Raw genomic sequence first — 19566 nt, 5'->3', positions numbered from 1 at the left:
GACATATAAACCAAAAGGTCTGATGAATACAGCGACAGTCACCAGGATTTTTTGTAACAGAGGGAAATAGAATGGGGCACAAAAATCACAAAATTTGCCTAAAATTTGATGTTTTTTCAGTAATATTTTGTTTTCACTGGATGGCAAAGCCAACATTTTTGGGAAAATGTCCCTCATGATCCACCCCCCCCCCATCGTGGCAGGGCTTTTTTTTTAAATCCAGACCTTTTTTTTGGTTTCCCAATCTTAGCAGCAGAATTAAGTAGTTTTAGCGACTTAGGTATTTTACTATAGCATCCATTTGGCTATAGCAGCCAGGCTATAGCATATTTCCTCTATCTGCCCCTCACACATGTATGATAATATACTGGTACATCTTATTTTCATAAATAAAATGTTATTCCTCATCAAGATTATTCAATTTTTTTAATGTTTTCGATACATTTCCTTATTTAATATGCATTTCAATTTAATTTTATGTCATAAAAACATAAGATCAATATCATTGAAATTACAGTAATAAATTATATGCTTCTACTTCCAGGAATTGTTTTGAACTATATCTGATTATTAGGATCAAGATACAGAATTTCTATCACACGCATGAACCTATTAAACCACGGTACACCCTCTAGTGAGTCGAGTCATATATAAAATCCTGTATACATATTGTGATGAGCGTAATGCACTTTATGGCAAAGTGGCAGAGCCAAATATAGTACCGTACTGTGAGTGGTACACAGTGGTACGCACAACAACAGATTTTTTTCTCTTTAAAATCACAGGTGCACAGGAATATATAGCTAATAATATAGCATCAAGCATATTGACAAATAAATATCACTTAAAGTAAACGAAGAAAATTCATTATATTATATTACATGTGATTCAAAGCATGAGGATCATACCATGAAAATGATCAATAATGCCAATGCGGACCTGCCAACCGTCATTCAAACTTTGGTCTACTCTTAGGGAATTTTAAATACTACAAAAAGTCACTATTGATTACGCACGGACGATGAGCGCCTTGGCACCTTCACTTCCTTCCTTGCAAAAATATGAAAACATTGGGCTGGACCCCAAACGAGCTTTTGCGATGTCAACATGTCGTTTGGTAGCTATGTACATCATACTTTTCATATTCTCAGGATAGTTCTAATTGCCCTTTTTTGATTTTTCAGATTTGCTTTTACCATGTTTACAGTGCTTGCATTAAAAATAATCTGCAAATAGTCTATTCTAAATTGTATAAATTATATAAATTGCAATTAGTGTTCTATTCTATTCTAAATCATATACATGTAAATTGCATTTTTAATTAACTTTCAACCTGCATTTTTAAAGTCGGCAAAAAGGTCACATTACTTCTCAATTTATACGCCTTACGAGCGCATGCATCAAAAATGATCTACTTTATTTTTAGTATGGTACAAGCACTTTCCCCCGGCACTTTCCTATCCCATAATTCCTTCTAAAATTATACGACTTGAAAGTGCATGTACCCTAAATATATCTACCCACACAAATGTTAAAGCCATAAGGCCCATGAAAGTCAATTCCGAGTTTATCGTCCCTTTTTTTTCCCAGGTTGGTGAGGTGACTTTTTCATTTTTCATTTTCATTATTTCATCAGATTTCATTATTGACCTAAAGTGCGTGTTGATTTAAAGCCACACTCATACATGTTATTTATAAACATGTTTTTATATGGGTAGGGACTACAAAAGTTAGAAAAGAGCCTGGTTTTGGTTCCAAGTTATAAATTTATATGTTTTACAAAAAAAAAATATGTTTCCAATTGCTAAAACTGGTGAAAACCCTGATACTTTAAAAATAATGAATTATTTTGGCATTTTTGAAAATTTGACGCTGGTGTTTTTGGTGTCCAAAAAGTGGCATGGCGAAGACGATAAACTCGGAATCGACTTTCACGCGCCTAATATACGATCTTAAAATATGAAATTGGTTTTTTTTTCAAACCTGATTTTTTTGCATACCATATTGTTTGTAATAAACGCTCCCCTCTAATAAATGCTCCCATCCAATTTTTCTGTGAAAAATTGACAAAAATGCAAAAATTTCCATGCTATATTGTGTGAGTAAGCTTAAGGGTAGATGCGGTATTGTTGGTCGAAGCAGCCAAACAAATCGATTTTTATTGTCTAAATCAATATATTAATGAAAAATAACACTTTGATGTTTTGCAAAAGTTCATTATACAAATCATATATTTTGAAAACTTGCTTAATTTATTGTTGTTTAATAAGTTATGTACATTTTACAAAAGTGTTGTTGTTTCAGCCCTCTTTACAACATACATAACTCAAGAACCACAGGACCTACAAAATATTTCTGTGATATTTGAATTCTTCTACACGCTCGCAAGGAATTGAGCAATGCAATTTTTGCCAAAGCTCACTACCATTCGCAAGATGTTGTGAACTACCAAATCGCAACACTTAAAAATAGTGTATTACCTTAAAACTGGCATCAGTCACAGTGGCATAGCCAGGATTTTTGAACCGGGGGAGGGCTGCCGAGGGCACAACTTGTAAATGTACTTGTAAATGTAAATATTTTTGCAGACGGAAGTTGTGATTTGTTGACCCAAATTTTTTTTGTATGGTTTGAAAAATTGAAGAGCAAAAGAAAAAAAAGGATAATAGGCGGTACCAACATAAAAGGATAATAGGCGGTACCAACATAAAAACACAATTTTTTTTTGTATAATTCACAATTTTTCATCATTTTTTACAATTCTCCCATTTTTTATGTCACAAAACATAGGATATTGTTAACCCAATTTTTTTCACTAACGCCTTCCATCTACCTACCAACGGCCTTACGTGAACCGACGGCCATGCCCCCCCCCCCCCACTGGCTACGCCACTGATCAGTCAATCTTGTCAATGACGATCATTAAATTGCATGGACAAAATAAAACCTGTTATGACTCACACTTCCATTCATTCCATTGCCTAAGGTGTGGTGCAATAATTAAGTGTACCCCGGGGTGAATTATAGGGGGGGCAAAGATTTTTGGCAGGCCAAAAAGGGGGGGCAAGCATTTTTGGCAGGTCGAAAGGGGGGTCAGCGATTTTTGGCAGGTCGAAAGGGGGCAAGCAATTTTTGGCACAGATATTTTGGGCACCGTTTTATATTACGCCCTAAAAGGCGAGGAAAAGCGTTCTGAACACGTTCAAATATGCAAAATTTCCTGCTCGCTGCGCTTTCGCATTATATGTTAAGACAATTTAAGGTTTCAAATTCGGGTTCCCAAAAATCTTGCATGTGTAAGGGGGGCAAAGGTTTTTGGCACGTCGAAAGGGGGGCAAAGGTTTTTGGCACGGCCAAAGGGGGAACAAGCGATTTTGGCAGACCATTTGAGAATTCACCCCCCCCCCGGGGGTACACATAATTGAGGGGCTCAATATAAAAACGACCTATCCCACATTTTGGTAAAAATAGAGGGCGCTGCTGAAAAAAGTAAAGGTCACCAAAGGTCGTTATTACAAACATGAATCATCATGAATGTAACTTGGTAAATTTGTTAAATCAGTGTTTTAAGATGTGAAATTGTTATGTATTGTATTGAAAATTCGCACACAAAAGTCCTATTTTCTCAAAATAACCCAAATGTGGGATAGGTCGTTTATATATTGAGCCCCTCAATTATTGCACCACCCCTAATTATGGTAGAATTTCACCAGATTCTTGCTTGATGATGCACTTACGGGTGTAATTTTGATGTATTTTCCATAGGCGGTGCCATAATACTATATTAGTATAGCCATAAATCCCTCCTTTCTACAGGAGCACCATTGGGAAATTTAACCCGATTTTAAAGTTTTTTTCACTGACAATTCACATTCAATAAACACCCCCCTTTTGTGGTAAAGTCGGCTCTAGATCATTTTCTGTTTATTGCAGATTTTGAAAGAATTCACTTTCAGCTTTAAAATGACACCTCAACCAGCTTCATCTGACATCCAGAAGTGAAGTTATGTTCATCAAAGGTCAAATTCCTACTATATTTTACATAGAGATCCATATACATGTACTGTTTTTGATTGTATCTCAAAAATGGAAAATGCAGACTTTACGACCAGTTTGTGGTGGATGGGCACATATACATTGTATCAAGAACCTACCCCGATTTGACTGACATGAGTGTGAAAAAAATAATTGAGGATGAAAATAACAATGAAACATATGCTTATAGGTCATTTCTGGGGTAAAATTGTCTGTAGTTTCTAATTTTACCACTTAAAACCTTGTATAGTTTTTGAGAAAAAAAATTGATTTTGGGTCATTTTTGTCCAAAAAACTCCATTTTCTTGTGACAAAATTTTGGAGCCTTCATTTAGAATTACTGATTATACCCATTTAACCTTTAATGATGATCCATTATCACTTTTCACGAAAAAACTCAATTTGCGGATGACAAACAGCTTGTAACATTCATAAAAGTTGATCAGAAGGTACTACAAAGAAGATTTACCCCTCATTTTATTCAGCATTTAATAAGCTAAATGCTGATAATAATTTTGTATTTATTATTGTCAGCATTGAAATTTTGGTTGTCCGTTCACCGGGACAACTAAAAAATCGCCGGACAACCAAAAATACTGCATTTGTTTAAAAAATCCAAACTTTTTTAATAATCGACCTATGGACTTAAAATTCAAACTTGATGTGCCCAAGATACTTGGCTATAACAAGTTTGAGATATTGGTGCTCACTGTCTATATTGAAAAAGTTTTTTTAACAATCTGATATGCCCATTTTAGAGTCCTGGACACACTTTTTCGTATAGGAAATTACCATAGGAATTTTGGATTTTGAAAACAAAAGCACTGTAGGGATTTTGGACTTCAGATTCAGATTCTGCACAAAATTTCGCAATAGAAAAAGTGTATTTTATTGTTTTAACTTAACTTAAAATGGCAAATTTGTCAGTCAAACCGGGGTGACATTTCGAACCTTGCCGTACGACCTATACAGCCTGTGCCCAAACACAGCAACCCTGCATTCATGTGAAACCATGCATGGACACAATGGTAGTAATTTGTACACTGAAATAAGCACACCTACAATCATGATAATACAACACATACACCCATTATTGCTGTAAAATGATACCATTGAAATAATTGAATAAAAACCTTTAATTCTTATTGCAGCAAAGTATTTTAAGAACACCACCTATAACCTTTGTACAACGTATGCCTACATTATATTATAATATATTTACATTGAGCCATGTGTAATCTCTGTATACAGCTCCTATTATATTGAGACTTGGTCTGGTTATTAAAACTGACCTTGATCTCAAATGACGGCCTTTCCCTTCGTTGACCTGATACTGCTCTGCACAACACATGTGCATTCTGTGTGTGTGCAACGCAGTGTGCATTCATTCACTGTGTTTTCCCCAGTACAAAATAGTTCCACGAAACCCGGGCCTGCGATCTACGCATTTTGTGTTTCTGGATCCATGTCAGTAAATGTCACTGGTTTAAACACAGAATTACTTTACTTCTTTTTTTTACTTATACACAGAATACCATAAAATATACATGTCATATTTTTACTAAAATCCAATAATCATTACTTATAATTATATGTAACTTATTCTCAGTCAATCACAAAAATTTGTAAAACTTACCTAAAATTAAATCTCCTGCTAAATTAATAATCCTAGTAAACATACACAGGGCAGTTTTGGACACCACACACTTCAATTCACAGAGTTCTGTCCACTTGGAAAAATAAATTAGCTAATGTACAACTGGAACTGGTACAACCTTGCACCACAGATATTAGCATGTAGCTATACACTGGAAAATGATAATGCTGATCGACAACAACAAACAGAACAGCATTGACCGTCATATCTCATTGCACAGTCGCCTGCGCAGAAGCAGGCATATAGCTGCAACTCCACTGTGACGTACACACAAAATACTAGTCTTATACAACTTACATGTGAAAGTGTTTCTATATAAAATCAACAGTCAAAGCACATGTCACACTGCTTGACTTTCAGGGCCAACTTGAGCTTAAAAACTCATTGAGAGTTAAAATGATAAACGCGATATTGAATGATAGCCCCTTCCAAAAGCTCAAGTTGGAAGCAAAGTGGTGTGTGTGACTGTTATCGGTTAATTCTCCGACTTTTGTTTCCATCTGGGAATCCTAATGATAGAGCACCTCTTTTCCTATATTCTAGTCAAAAGTTGTTTGATTTTTCCCAATCAGATATCAGAATACCACAGCATGTGGGGAAATGTGGAATATTTGCAGGGACTGCATAGTCAAGAAGCAAGCGATATCCCGAAATCTGTGCAATTTTTGTGATTTATATGTCCAGAATCTGTTTCCATATATTCCCTCTTTACAGCGCAGCCTATGAAAATGAAATTTGATGATTAAAAGAATTCCTGTAAAAGTGGCAATTTTCGCACATGTAATTTTTTCGTGCGTTGCTGATCAGACTTGTACTGAGATGTTGATGCGTCTATATTAAATGCACTCCCCCTTCAGAGCTCGTGCATTAGGCCTAAAAAATTGTTTGATTGGCGTAACCCGACCTAAAAGCACGTTGGGGGAGCATGTGTGGCCGGATGTTTGTATAGTTGTTTGTTTCAATGTTGCAATATTGGCGCTGATTAAGCTGCTGCCTGCAAAATTGCATTGTGTCTGTTTAGGTGTGTTTAAAAAGCCTTTGCATCGGGGCCTGAGATTGGAATTCCAGTTTCCTTTCTCACGAAGTAAGGGCTAAGAGTAAAATTGTACAATTGTGTTTGGGAGTGGCCTTCTCTCTTTTCTCTTTTTCCTAGCTATTTTCTTCCATTTCTTGCTTTGTTTATCAAAGCTATCTAGGCCATCATGCATATATTAGCCTACACTGGCTATCCAGGCTTGTGCATTTGTATGAGCTTGGAACGGTCCATGGTTTTCCATGGATTAGCATGTGTTCCTCACGGACCAACCTGGGTAAACAAACAAACAATGTACAATTCTAACAATTTGACCTGCAGGTCACCATTAGAGTTTAAAATAAAACCTTCCTTTTTTAAAATTAGGCCCGACCCTAACTTTTTTTTTTTTTTTTTTTTTTTGCAAAAAATCATAAAATTTTTAAAAAATAAAAAAATTTAAAGCTGAAAAAGTAAAAGAAAAAACACCTGACCTACATGTACCTACCCTATTTTTTTATGTTACGCCAATCAAGAAATATTGTTTAGGCCTTAAAGACGCATTAACAGAACACGCATTATTTTGTACAATTTCACTCCAAACAAGTGATACGCATTTATTAACCTATATAAATAAATCCCACTACACAGTATATGAAAATGAAATTTCCTGCAAACATTGTTCTATTTTAAGCTTTTAAGGTAGTATTATCGGCTACGGTGTCATGCACAGATTTGGTTGAAAATGATACAGGATGTGTAGTTGGTTGAGAAAAACTTGCATGCCAAATTTTAATTTTTGCCAACAAAGCGTTTTTGAGTTATGCCATTTTTTATCATTAAGAAACCCCATTGAATTTGTATATAAAGTGGTTTTGACACTAAGCCTCGTTCACTAAAATTGGTAAATATTTGAAAATGGATACTATGTTTAAATATTATTTTTTGTGCTTTATATCCCCTTCATAGAACTGCTTTTTGGATCTTTTATTAGAAAAATGTTACCAAATAATTTTAGTGACTTTTTTCCAATATATTGGCCAGTAATAAAGGGGATATTTGAAGGTAATGTTAGTACTTGCTCAAATTTTCTTGATTTGATCTAGAAACACTGAATGACCCAATTTCATAATTATTGTCTGAGCTAACCATAGGGCCAATTTTAACAAACAAGGTGTCATATGAAAGGTTATTAAATTTAGAATCTTTTCTCGCCAGCTTTTTTAAATAAAGTATTTCTATTTTAAGTTATGGGTGTTTCTAGATTTCCCTAATTTAAATATGGAAAAAATCATTTTTCTCAAAAAATGAACACTTTATCAAAAAAATACGGCGAGAGAATTTAGATATTAGGCTTACTAACCACCCATCAAACTATGGACATCATATCACATTCCCTCTGGGCTAGCAATAATTATTTGTAGAAAAAATTAGAGAATTTTTATAAAATAAAGAAAAACATAAGAAATGTTTCAATTTTCATGAAACATTAAAAATAAGTGGAGTAAAGACTTATTTTAAATTGGTTATACATTTGATATGGATACATAATTCTGATTTGATATAGTGGCTATTTTCCTGCATGGGCCTATTATCCGAGGCTCCTACCTTAAAATACATTGATTGGATGCTTTTTTCCCAATAATTTACCATAATTTCCCAATAATTTACCATCAAAACAGAATGAAGCACTGTGACATGATTTTGGATCCTCTTTATACTCAGTGCAGTATTAAGCTCAGCACAAGGTCAATGTCAGTCTCCTTGACAGGGAATTACAATTTCATTCAGTGTACTGTAAAAGTGGAAATTTTAAGCGGTACATTCATTTTCAAGCGCATTTCAACGCATAACACAGCTACCATGAAAATAAAAACATAAATTTGTTATTTTAATGTGTATAGGTCTATGTAAGAAAACTCAAAATCACGAAATTAAAAACAAGCAATGTACATAGTTCAAAATCAGGAAAGAGCCAAAAACTAATGTGCGAAAATTACCACTTTTACAGTAAGGCCCTTGACATTAAATTCTTAGTTTACTGTTTAACATTTCAAAAATGGCACGAGGTAACTTATATTGACACTTACACAGTGGCTCCGGAACCGGGGGGGGGGGGGGTTGGGGGGCCCTGCCCCTCAGTAATTTTGGTGAGGGGCCCCAAGTACCCTAGGGGTTCCCCAATAATCGGAGGTAAAATTCAGGGGTGGTGCAATAATTATGTGTACCGGGGAATTATAGGGGGCAAAGATTTTTGGCATGTCAAAGGGGGGGCAAAGGTTTTTGGCACGTCGAAAGGGGGGCAAAGGTTTTTGGCAGGGCCAAAGGGGGGAGACAAGCGATTTTGGCAGACCATTTTGAGAATTCACCCCCCGGTACACATAATTATTGCACAACCCGTCATAATTTTAGGGTGAAATTCATCATTTTAGGATAAAATTCATAATTTTAAGGGATCTAAAATGAGCGTTTATTGCATTTCGACATTATTTCTTGTGGGACATGAGAGCACCCCAGACCTATCGAATTGCATTCTGAATACGAAGCATGTCTTTCTGATATCAAATATTTTTCATTTTTTGAAAATCACAATATAATACAAATTTTATGGCAAATTATAAAAATTTGATATTTTTCAAATTTTTGATATATAACAGTCCTCAAGGTAAATTATATAAATCTAATGACATATTCTTAAAGTGTATGTAGCAGGGAGGAAAAGCCGACGGTCAATTGAAAATTTTGACCTTTCATATGGAAGATATGGATTTTTTTTCCCAAAAAGACCTAATTTTTTTGTGTTTTGGGAAAAAATCCATATCTTCAATATCTGAAAAGGTCAAAATTTTCAATTGATCGCCGATACTGATTGATCAAGTACTGTTAAATATCAAAAATATCAATTTTTAATGATTTGCCATAAAATGTGTATTAAATTGCGATTTCAAAAAATCAAAATTATTTGATATCAGAATGACATTCTTCGTATTCAGAATGCAATTTGATATGTCTGATGTGCTCTAATGTCCCACAATAAATACTGTCCAAACGTTCATACCCCAGCCCTTAAGGTCAAATTCATAATTTTAGGTATAATTCAAAATGTAAGGTACAATTCAGGTAAAAATGTATGCATTTCAAAAGCTTCACCTCCTGCGCCCAACCCTTAAGTGTTTCATTCCTCAAAGCAGACCTGACAATTTGTCCCCCCCCCCTATTAAAAATCTTCCAGAGCCTATAGGTTACATTAAAATATCTTTTTGAACAAGAAAAATCACCACATACTAAATGCTGTTACAATGTTTATAACCATATATAATCACAGGTTCTGGGTGGATATCTCCAGGATCTGTGATACACCCAACATTCAAATGGTTTGTTTGTGCGCTCCTTTGAAAATGTTAGGAAAACATATTTTCATGTTGGTTGTGTGTATACGTGTCTGGAACAGGGTTCGAATTTGGCTGTATCGCATAGCAGTTTGCTCCACATTTTGAAGTAACTGCTACCCAATTTTGCATTTGTAAAGCACTTTTTATAAGTGCTTTAGTATACGGAAGTATCCTGATTATGATGAATGAGCCAAAAACTGCTTCGCATAATTTTTAAACAAATTCGATCCCTGGTCTAGAAAGAGATAATTCTTTTGCTTGGTGCCCATATATTGTGTCCTCAAAGTTAATTGTGTGTTTTCAGGCAGTTTCAATTAAAATGGATTCTTTCTGCCAGACTAGTATTACTGTATGTTGTTTTTGTAATGTTGGAATGTATTCTTTAATGTTTAGGCATCTTGAATTATTGATGTTCTATATACTGTAAAAGTAGAAATTATCGCGAGGTTTTTATTTTCGCGAATTTCGCGAGTGGACATAAAATCGCGAAAATAAAAACCCGCGAAAATAACCTTTTGCATTAGGTTTCTATTGTATCAATATCAAAACCGTGAAATTTAATTCTCGCGCAATTGACAAAATCTTCAAAATCGCGAAAATATCTTCTCGCGAAAATATTGACTTTTACAGTAGTCAGCAACTTGTGAAAAGCAAGGGAAACTTGGTAATTGATTGTTTTCCTTGAAAGTGAATCTAACTTGAATACAGAATTTTTTGAGAAATTTTCATAAAAGTGAAAGCTTATTACATGGGTTTTTCATGTGCTTGATTCCAGAGGGGCGTACGTTAATAACAGGCACAGCCATGCAGAGAATGAACTCAAGCGTACTTTTAAATAGCAGAATACTAGTATCGATCCACAAGCATGAAACTTGGCATAGCTTGTGAGGCATAGGGGCGAGCCTGATGGGGGCACAAGCTGTTTTTAGGCAAATTTCCTATGGGAATTTCTACATTTTAAAATCGATTGGGGCACTTCCCCTGTCTCCCATGATGCTACACCACCGTGTCTGGAAAATGTGTTGATTTTAAATAATCCTTGATATCTTTGGTGAAATAAATTAATGCTGCTATTATTCTGATTATGCAATAATATATATAACAATAACTACAACACTAACCAATATTTGTAAATCAAATTTAAGAAAAATATTGATGTACAAGACCTAGTAGGCCTACAAATTTCTGAATTATATAAAAGTGAAAAATAATCGATCACTGTGGTCACCGAATCAATCAAATAAAAAGAAAGAAATAAACGAGAAAGAAGAAAGAAAGGGAAAGAAAGACGGAAAGAAAGACTTAAAGAAAAGAAGAAAGAAAAAAAGAAAAGAAAACAGAAATTTATTTATTTAGATTTCTTTATTTATTTCTTTGTTTATTTGTTTGTTCCCTATTCAGCATCAAAGTGGTTATTGGTTACTGGATCACGCTATTTTGGTATGCCTTCGAGTGCCATATACTTTGTGTGGTGATTGTTTCGAACGTGGTTCATCTAGTGTGTGATCCTGTTGACATAGTAACATTACACTTTGATACTGAATTCAGTAATTCATTCCATTTATTAAGCCATCCAAAGAAATGTGTTGGCATCATAAGTTGTATGTCACTCAGTCTGTGTGTCAACAATTGAATACCTGAATACAAAACCCACCCAAGTCCATGGAAACTGGATTTATTTGCATGCAAAATTACTGAAATTAATCATGTGATGTGAACATTGCTCAAGCATACGAAATATTTTATTTTGAACAAAAATAAAAGACCTAAAAAGACCCTATTTTGCCAGACTCGAGGAGGACTCGAAGCCAAGTCCCCATATCCTTGGGGTCAGTGTCCGAGTCTGAGTCCTTAGCTTTCCAAGTCCAAGTCCTTGAAAAATTTTTTTGGAAACAGGCAGATGACAGATTTATCAGGTGGTATGCGTCGTGCATTCTCTAAATTCAGTAAATTTCCATCGTCAACCGTGTAATTGAATGGGATTATTTTGAAATTTTAAAACACTTGAAATATCACAAACAAATAGGCCTATGTTAATAAATAATATAAACCAAGCTAAAACCGGTGGGGTTCGATAATGAACCCCACAAAACTAACCGAGTACGGTACGGTATATGGAAAATGCCATACGGCTGAGCGGTTTGCCAGCTCTCTCTGGCCATCATGCCACTCGCCGCCTGAGATTTATAAAACTTTGTATGGGTTTGGTAAAGTGGGTGGCTGTGATTCTGAAGACTAACCTCCTATTAAAATAACCAAATTAAGGACTTTCAATCAATTTCTGCATGTTCAAAATGAAACCAGATAATTTGCATATATATTTTTGGAAATATCTACAAATTTTGGGAAAAAAATGAGTATGTTTAGGTGACAAAAAAACCCGAACTCAACCTGTTCTACATGCCCAACCGATGCCGTGTTTTGGGGTTATTTTTAGCTTTACCGCCCCGGTTCTGCTGCACATCCCTCTTTCCACTAAGAAACCTAGACGAAGAGTGACAGTTTTTAAACAAACAAACAAACAAGCAACTGTTTTTAAACAAACAAACAACCCCACCCCTACCCCTGGGGTAACAACACCATTGATCATTTTAATCAGTCAAATCAACCCCGTAAGCATGCTGTACATAATGTAAACTACTCCTTGTTCATGCTCAAGAGCTCTCAAGAATGAACTAGCTAGCAATGGTAATTATTTGAAGTGCAAGGTATCTGGGTCAATGTGACTGACTTGGTGTTCCTTGGTTGCCCTGAGAGGAATCAGCTACGATATATTATTAGCTTGTGCTAGGCAGTGTCACCGCATGCACGAACTGTATGATATTTGCCAGCAATTTAATTTCAAGAATATTTGTGAGAGAATTTTCAATACAAAATTATAGCATATGCATTTTTCACAATGGTGGACCAAAAAAATGTGTTCAAAAATGATAGCTGCAGATTCTGGGTACTTAAAGTGAGTAATATGTCCACAAAAATACTGTAAAAGCAGAAAAACTATAAAATTTAATTTTCATTTTTTTTGTACTTATCTTTGTGCGTAAGCAATAAGAAAATCAATATTTTTATTATGGTAATTTGATTATAATTGGGAAGACAATTTAAATGCGATGTCAAAACATCAATATATGTGACGCGATCAAGCAAAATGAGTCGACTGTCGGGAATATTGATTTGAGATATAATCAATAATAGTATTCAACATCCTTTGTATTTTATTGTTCTGAGCAACACTAAAATGGACATATTATGATGGGGTTTTCAGCAAAATAAAGCTCTGAGAATGGCTCATATAATGAAATTGGAAACTGAATTTTGATTTTGATCGACATTAGACTCATTTTGCTTGATCGCATCACATATGTGACTCCTCGCCACAACTGAGCCCGGATGTCGCCAGTGCCACTATTGAGATATGCTCCATCGAACTTAACAATAAACAATAGGAAAGAAAGGATTTATTGACTGTTTTATTGCTTTTTCACTACTTAAATGTCAAGTACTATAGACATGATATACATCATTTTAAAGCTAATTTCAAGCAGAATAGTTTGGTTGAATATCTCAAAAATGATGATTGGCGACATCCGGGCTCAGTTGTGGCGAGTAGTCACATATGGAAGATTTGATGCAAAAAGCAATATAAGACTGCCATGTGTAATTTTGGTCTTTAGGGGACTGTGCACTCTCTGGCATTGCTCTGGCATCTGCTTTCAAAATCGGTGATTACATGTAGTCAGTGTTCGAAATTATCCTCTTGTCCTCTTGTCCAAAAATCACTGGGGACAACCAAATTGAGCTATGTACTTATCCACTATATTTTACCTCCAAGGTATGACACATTTGGGGGACAACCAAAATGTTTTAAGGACAGTTGGGCAACTTTGTAGTAAATTGCGTGAATTACATGTTATTGGGCAAAAAGATGTAAAATGTTGAGCAAAGTTTTCGATCATGCGCACTGTTGTCTTTTCATTGAACAACAGTTGGTCAACATTCGCGCGGTTCGGTTCTGGAAAGCACATTTTCGATCTTATCGTAAAATGGCGGATGACTATGATGGCATGGGTGCTGGCAGAGTGGGGGCTGAGACAGCTATTTGACACCTTTAAATGTGAGTTTTCTCTAAATTAATTATAAATACATACATTATTGCGCGGTGTTACTTGCCTCATTTCATTCTGACCACTGTGTATGAAAAAATACTGAGAAATTTAGTGAAGTTGTTTTACGACATGTACGAGTCAGGCACCCGTGATATGCACGTCGCATAGCCATGCATGCATGATGACAGTCTGTACTGAGCAGTCAATAAGCTTACGTATAAATTTTTATTAATCAATCAAGTATTTGAAAATAACTGCACTGAATTTCTCAGTATTTTTCATACACATTGGTCAGAATGAAATAAGGCAGGTAACACCGTAATAATGTATGCATTTATAATAAATTTAGAGAAAACTCACCTCACAATTGAAGAATATTTGCCCAACTATGTTTGGCAAATATTTTGCTTAATAGTTAAGCAAAAAATAAACCAACGTATGAACCAATAATGTGTAAAATGCCCAACAGTTTAATCAAATTGTGTCCAACAATTGGTCCAATCAACTAGATTAGTTATTTTGCCCAACAGTTTTATCAAATATTGCCCAACAATTATTGAAAAATATTTACCCAACTATGTTGGTCAAATATTTTGCTTAACAGTTATGCAAAAAATAAACAAACATATGAACCAATACCATGTAAAATGCCCAACAGTTTGATCAAATTTTGAACAATAATTGGTAAAAAATATTTGCCCAACTATGTTGGGTAAATACTTGCCCAATATTTGAGCAAGTTTTTGTTAACCAACTGTTGGTCATAATTTTTGTACAACTCTTGTTGGTCAAATTTTGACCAACTGTTTCATGTGTTGTATATAGACCAAACTGTTGGTCATTTTTTTGACCAACATTTTTTGCAGTGTAGCATCCTCTTTTTATGACATTTTTCAGTAGATATCCACAAAAAAGCTTATTCTAAAAATTTCAGTTGATTCGATTTTGCCTTTACGAGTTATGCATGGTTATGTGTACATAAGTGTTGCAATTTTGTTCTGGTATACCAGAACGAAATTCAAATTTCACGATTACTTTGCTAACAAATTAATCTGCAAGAAATATTTTGTACATAAACATTATGTAGCCAGAGGTTTCCAGTGATATAAAAATCTCCAACTTTTTTTTGGATCACGAAATGCCCTTTTAACTAAAACCTGCAGTCAGTGCAGTGTAGTATTTGTGACGTGGTATATCGAAAAGCAGACACTTTTGGGCAGGATCGTAAATGGAGAAATAGCCAAAAATCTACCCGGGGTGATTTTTTCACGATTTGGGTTTATGATATTATTAATGTTTAAAATATTGTCTGATCGTTTCAGACCGGAATATAACTGGCATGTTGTATTTTTGAGACATTTTTCAAGGTAATTCCTACTCTCAACATTGTCAATAATATTTTTAAAGGCAGCTTATCTATTATTAATATTAAAGGCCCATTCAGTGATTTGCTCATCCGGACGATCGTAAAAATCATCAAAATTTTGGTACCGTACCTTGTTATTACATAGATGTGCTAAGTCTGCGCATGGTTCAGCCAAAAGCCGTGTAGGCCTATTTAAGACAAAATAAGACATTTTACACGAATCTGTATTTTTAGATACTGACAGTATCTAAAATTAGCTACAAGTATTTGAATGGCGGGGCTTGAACTTCGCGTCAGTACTGCTGTTTTCTTCATTTTTTGCCAAATTTGGCATTTCAAAAATAACAAATGACAATTTGAATGACTTAGGCCTATCCTTTTCTTTTAAGCAATTTATAAACAATTTTAATTTTTTTACTCTTGCACTGGGATCACTGAATGGGTCTTTAAGAAATGTGGCGTATCATGTCAAAAACAGACATCTTTTGGACAGCTTATAAATTTGGAGGCTTTCACATAAAGAGCTATTTTGCTCCACAACGCCGTTTTCCCCAATAAAATTGGACATTCCTAAGCGAAGAAATTGAGTTAAGTAAGTTATGGTATTAAAAATTGGAAATTGAAATATCGTGGGTAAAAAGCTGAAAAGACAAATAAAACCAGAACAGAACAATTTAGAGAACAATAATGAATTAATAATAATGAACAATAATGAATTAAAGAGTTGACAGGAGATTAGGAGTTAAATGTTTTCTGCAGTTTCAGTGTACATCTTCTCACCGTTGATGGTTTGGTGGACTGTCATGTAACATGGATGTAGTAAGCCGTGATCCTAAAAATGCCTTTCACATTGACCAAAACTAATTACAAGACCTCTTCTACATTGAGGCTGGATTTCCCTTTTAAAGGGAATCTTTATAGATTCTTATGCACTGGGCAAAAAGTATTGGAGTCGACAATAAATATTTTCCGTTGGCAAAAATTATTTCCATCAGTACATTAACAAGTTTGTGCCCCCCCCCATTCCAAAAAAACAAGCTTTTCCACTGTTAGTATACAGATAGACTTACATACCTAGAAGTTCCTGAGATTTCAGGATCTTTGCTTGTTATGCACTTTATGGTGCATGAATTTCTTACATGTACACTGTTAAATAGAAAAATGTTAAAACTTTAAGAATTTATCATATAATTCAGCCCCATGACTGCAACTTGATGATATTAAGTCCTTTCAGAAAGAAATAATTATATTCACTAAATTTAAAAAATACCAATATTGATAACACAATGCAGAACGCAGTGTTTATTGATTGCGCTTGAACTCTTGTATATACTGGAAAAGGCATGTCAATATGCTACCCTCATTGTGAAAACTCATATACAGGCAATTTTAAAATTACATAGATTCAACTTCCCATATGTAATTGTACATGACCTTCAGAAAAGGTTTCATGAACCAAGTTTAATAATAATCATAACACATTTATTGATCAATTTCACAACGCAAAACCTGCCTATTGCTCAAAACTGCGGAGTGTCAAATATAATAGAGGTTTAAATGCCAGTGTAGATTTTAACTAGAACGGTTACCGCACAATAGCTGAACCATGGGCTTCAGTAGTATATTGTGGTATATACCAGTGAATATGAATATTGACCTGGGTCTTACAATGAGTGCTCACCCCTGGGTGGGGGAAATATTGCCTGGCCCCCAGCTTAACACAAAAGTTGACAACCATGAGAGTTACCAAATTGCGCGGAAAAGGGGTTATTTTTTTACCAGTAGCAAGGACCGCGAAAATTGGCAAAATAGGGGGTATTTAATTTGCACTGTCCGCGATATTTGGATAAAAGGAGTACTTGACAAAATCCAGAAATTTTATATCAATATTTAGTGTCACTGATAAGGGGTGTTTGAAATTTTAATCATTGTACAGGGGTGTTTGAAATTCTGGTCGTTGAAAACCACAAAAAAGGGGTTGTTTTTGGCCAAATTTTGTCCATGATTTTGCATGAATGATTTTGCATGAAAAAGGGGGGTAAATTTGATGAAAAATCATTGCAAGCTTTTGAAATATTTGTTAACTCTCATGGTTGTCAACTTTTGTGTTGAGTTGGGGGCTGGGAAATATTGTTATTACAAATTTACATATGAATATACCTCATTATATTTCTTAGTTTGTTTACTGTTAATATTATCAATGTGTATGAAAAGTGGCATAGTCTTGTACAACATTTCACTTTAATGATGCACCAAATTTAATTAATTAGGTACCGTTTACAAACACTTGTTAGGGGGCCTGATGCAAAATCCCCCCTTTTGAGACCACAAAAATTTCAGGCCGCCCCCTTTTTTTGACATGAAAATTCTGGGTCATCCGTCAACCCCATAGAAAAGCATAGAAACTCAATTTTCCCACCAAATTTGTGGTCATTTTTTGCATCAGCCCCCAACAAGTGTTTGTGAACAGTCCCTTAATTTGCCATTATTAGCTAATTTTGACTGCTGAGACTCTGCAAAATGCTGGAGAACATTAAAAGCACATACATGCCACTATGGAATGAAGCCGATGAATTGTCTCAAAGGACCCAAAACCCTGTGATTTATTGCGCAAGGCATACCCTTTTTCTTAAATTTCCTTGTTTTAAATACCCTATTCAGGATACATGTATACATGTTGTATACCTGATCATGAAATAAAGACCCTTTTTACATGAATCTTTTGGTCAGGCATGATACTCCCTGGTCCTGGTCATTGGTCAATGACCAGTGCCCCCCCCCCCCCCTGGTTGGAACTACTATGTCCATACCATGATTTCATCCTGCAATTATTGGTCATAGGGTTTTTTAGCCAGTTAGATTTTTTAATGGATTTTTAAATTTAAAATAATAAAAAAATAGTTTACTTTTAGAGATTTCAAAGAATAAAATTTTTTTTGATAAAGCGAGAGTTGAAAAGTGACTGATGGATATGAATTACCTCAATAACTTTGCATCAGCTATTATAGGCTGAACATTGTAAAATTTTAACATTTTGCTTTAGACCAACCTACAGAGTATTCCTAAGTTCCAAAGGCAATAATTTATATTTTTCACAATACATGTACCTTCCAAACAACTGATGCAAACCAAAATCTGTTATTTGTGAGTGATATTTGTATTTCAGTAGCATATACTAGTAGTACCTTATTATCATAGCATATAATGCTAGTGTCTAGAGGCGTTGGTGTTCATCTTGATTCCTGGTTCAGCTGGTGCAGAGACTTGAGTTATGATGATATTAGCTCACAACAAACACTGTCCCAGATAAGTACGAGCGTAAACAAATGCCCAGATCTGACTGTTTCGCACACGAAAAAAACACCTGCAAGCAAAAATACAAAAGAAAAGAAAGGAAAATATAATTGGTTTTATCTGAATCTAGTCTAACTGGGTTAGCAACCTAAAAACCCTTTTCACAATACTTTTATGTTGAAGTATACAGGGACATGCGTCACCATCACATGCTGCCATAAATGTGTCCATTTTCCACAACCAATCCCTTGGACATGGGTACATGTTTAGGACACACATAGACCCAAGTCAACTGCCAAGAGATCCAAGTCAATTGTCAAGAGATCCTAGCAAAACAAGTCAATTCTCGTGTTTCACAATACGATCCGCCACCAGCGGTTGCTTTTGGCAGTCAAATTTTTGACTCCAGAGTCGACATCGCCATTCTAACTGTTATTGAATTTTCACGCAATTGTGATAATAAATATGTTGAAAACAGCTCCACGAAGGATTCCCTGTGATCAATAGATAGAAAATGGATCTATTATAGTTGTAAATTGTTGTTTTAGTGTGCATTCGCATGTATCATTATAATGACATTTAAACCCACAATGATGCATGTTCCTACATGTATATGGTCATTTTCACGGTAAAGGGTGTAACTTTGGATTTTTAACATTTTGATCCGTAGTGTTTTAATAAAGCCACAGAATTCCATGATTTTT

General features: G+C 34.9%; 1 protein-coding gene across 2 annotated transcripts in view; it reads right to left on the bottom strand.

Annotated features, from left to right (window-relative positions):
* LOC140136789 (uncharacterized) overlaps positions 1-18927 on the bottom strand; it is a 48539-nt gene extending 29612 nt beyond the window's left edge. The window contains exon 1 of one of the 2 annotated variants that reach the window (XM_072158383.1): positions 18754-18927. The gene's annotated coding sequence lies outside the window, so the exon portion shown is untranslated. Of the gene's footprint in view, positions 1-5671; positions 5763-18753 lie in introns of those variants that run through there. The other variant, XM_072158384.1, reaches the window with a different exon arrangement.
* Positions 18928-19566: the final 639 nt, after the last annotated feature.

The sequence above is a fragment of the Amphiura filiformis genome, chromosome 17 (assembly GCF_039555335.1).
Source record: "Amphiura filiformis chromosome 17, Afil_fr2py, whole genome shotgun sequence".
NCBI lineage: Eukaryota > Metazoa > Echinodermata > Ophiuroidea > Amphilepidida > Amphiuridae > Amphiura > Amphiura filiformis.
This window is presented reverse-complemented; position numbering and strand designations above follow the sequence as displayed.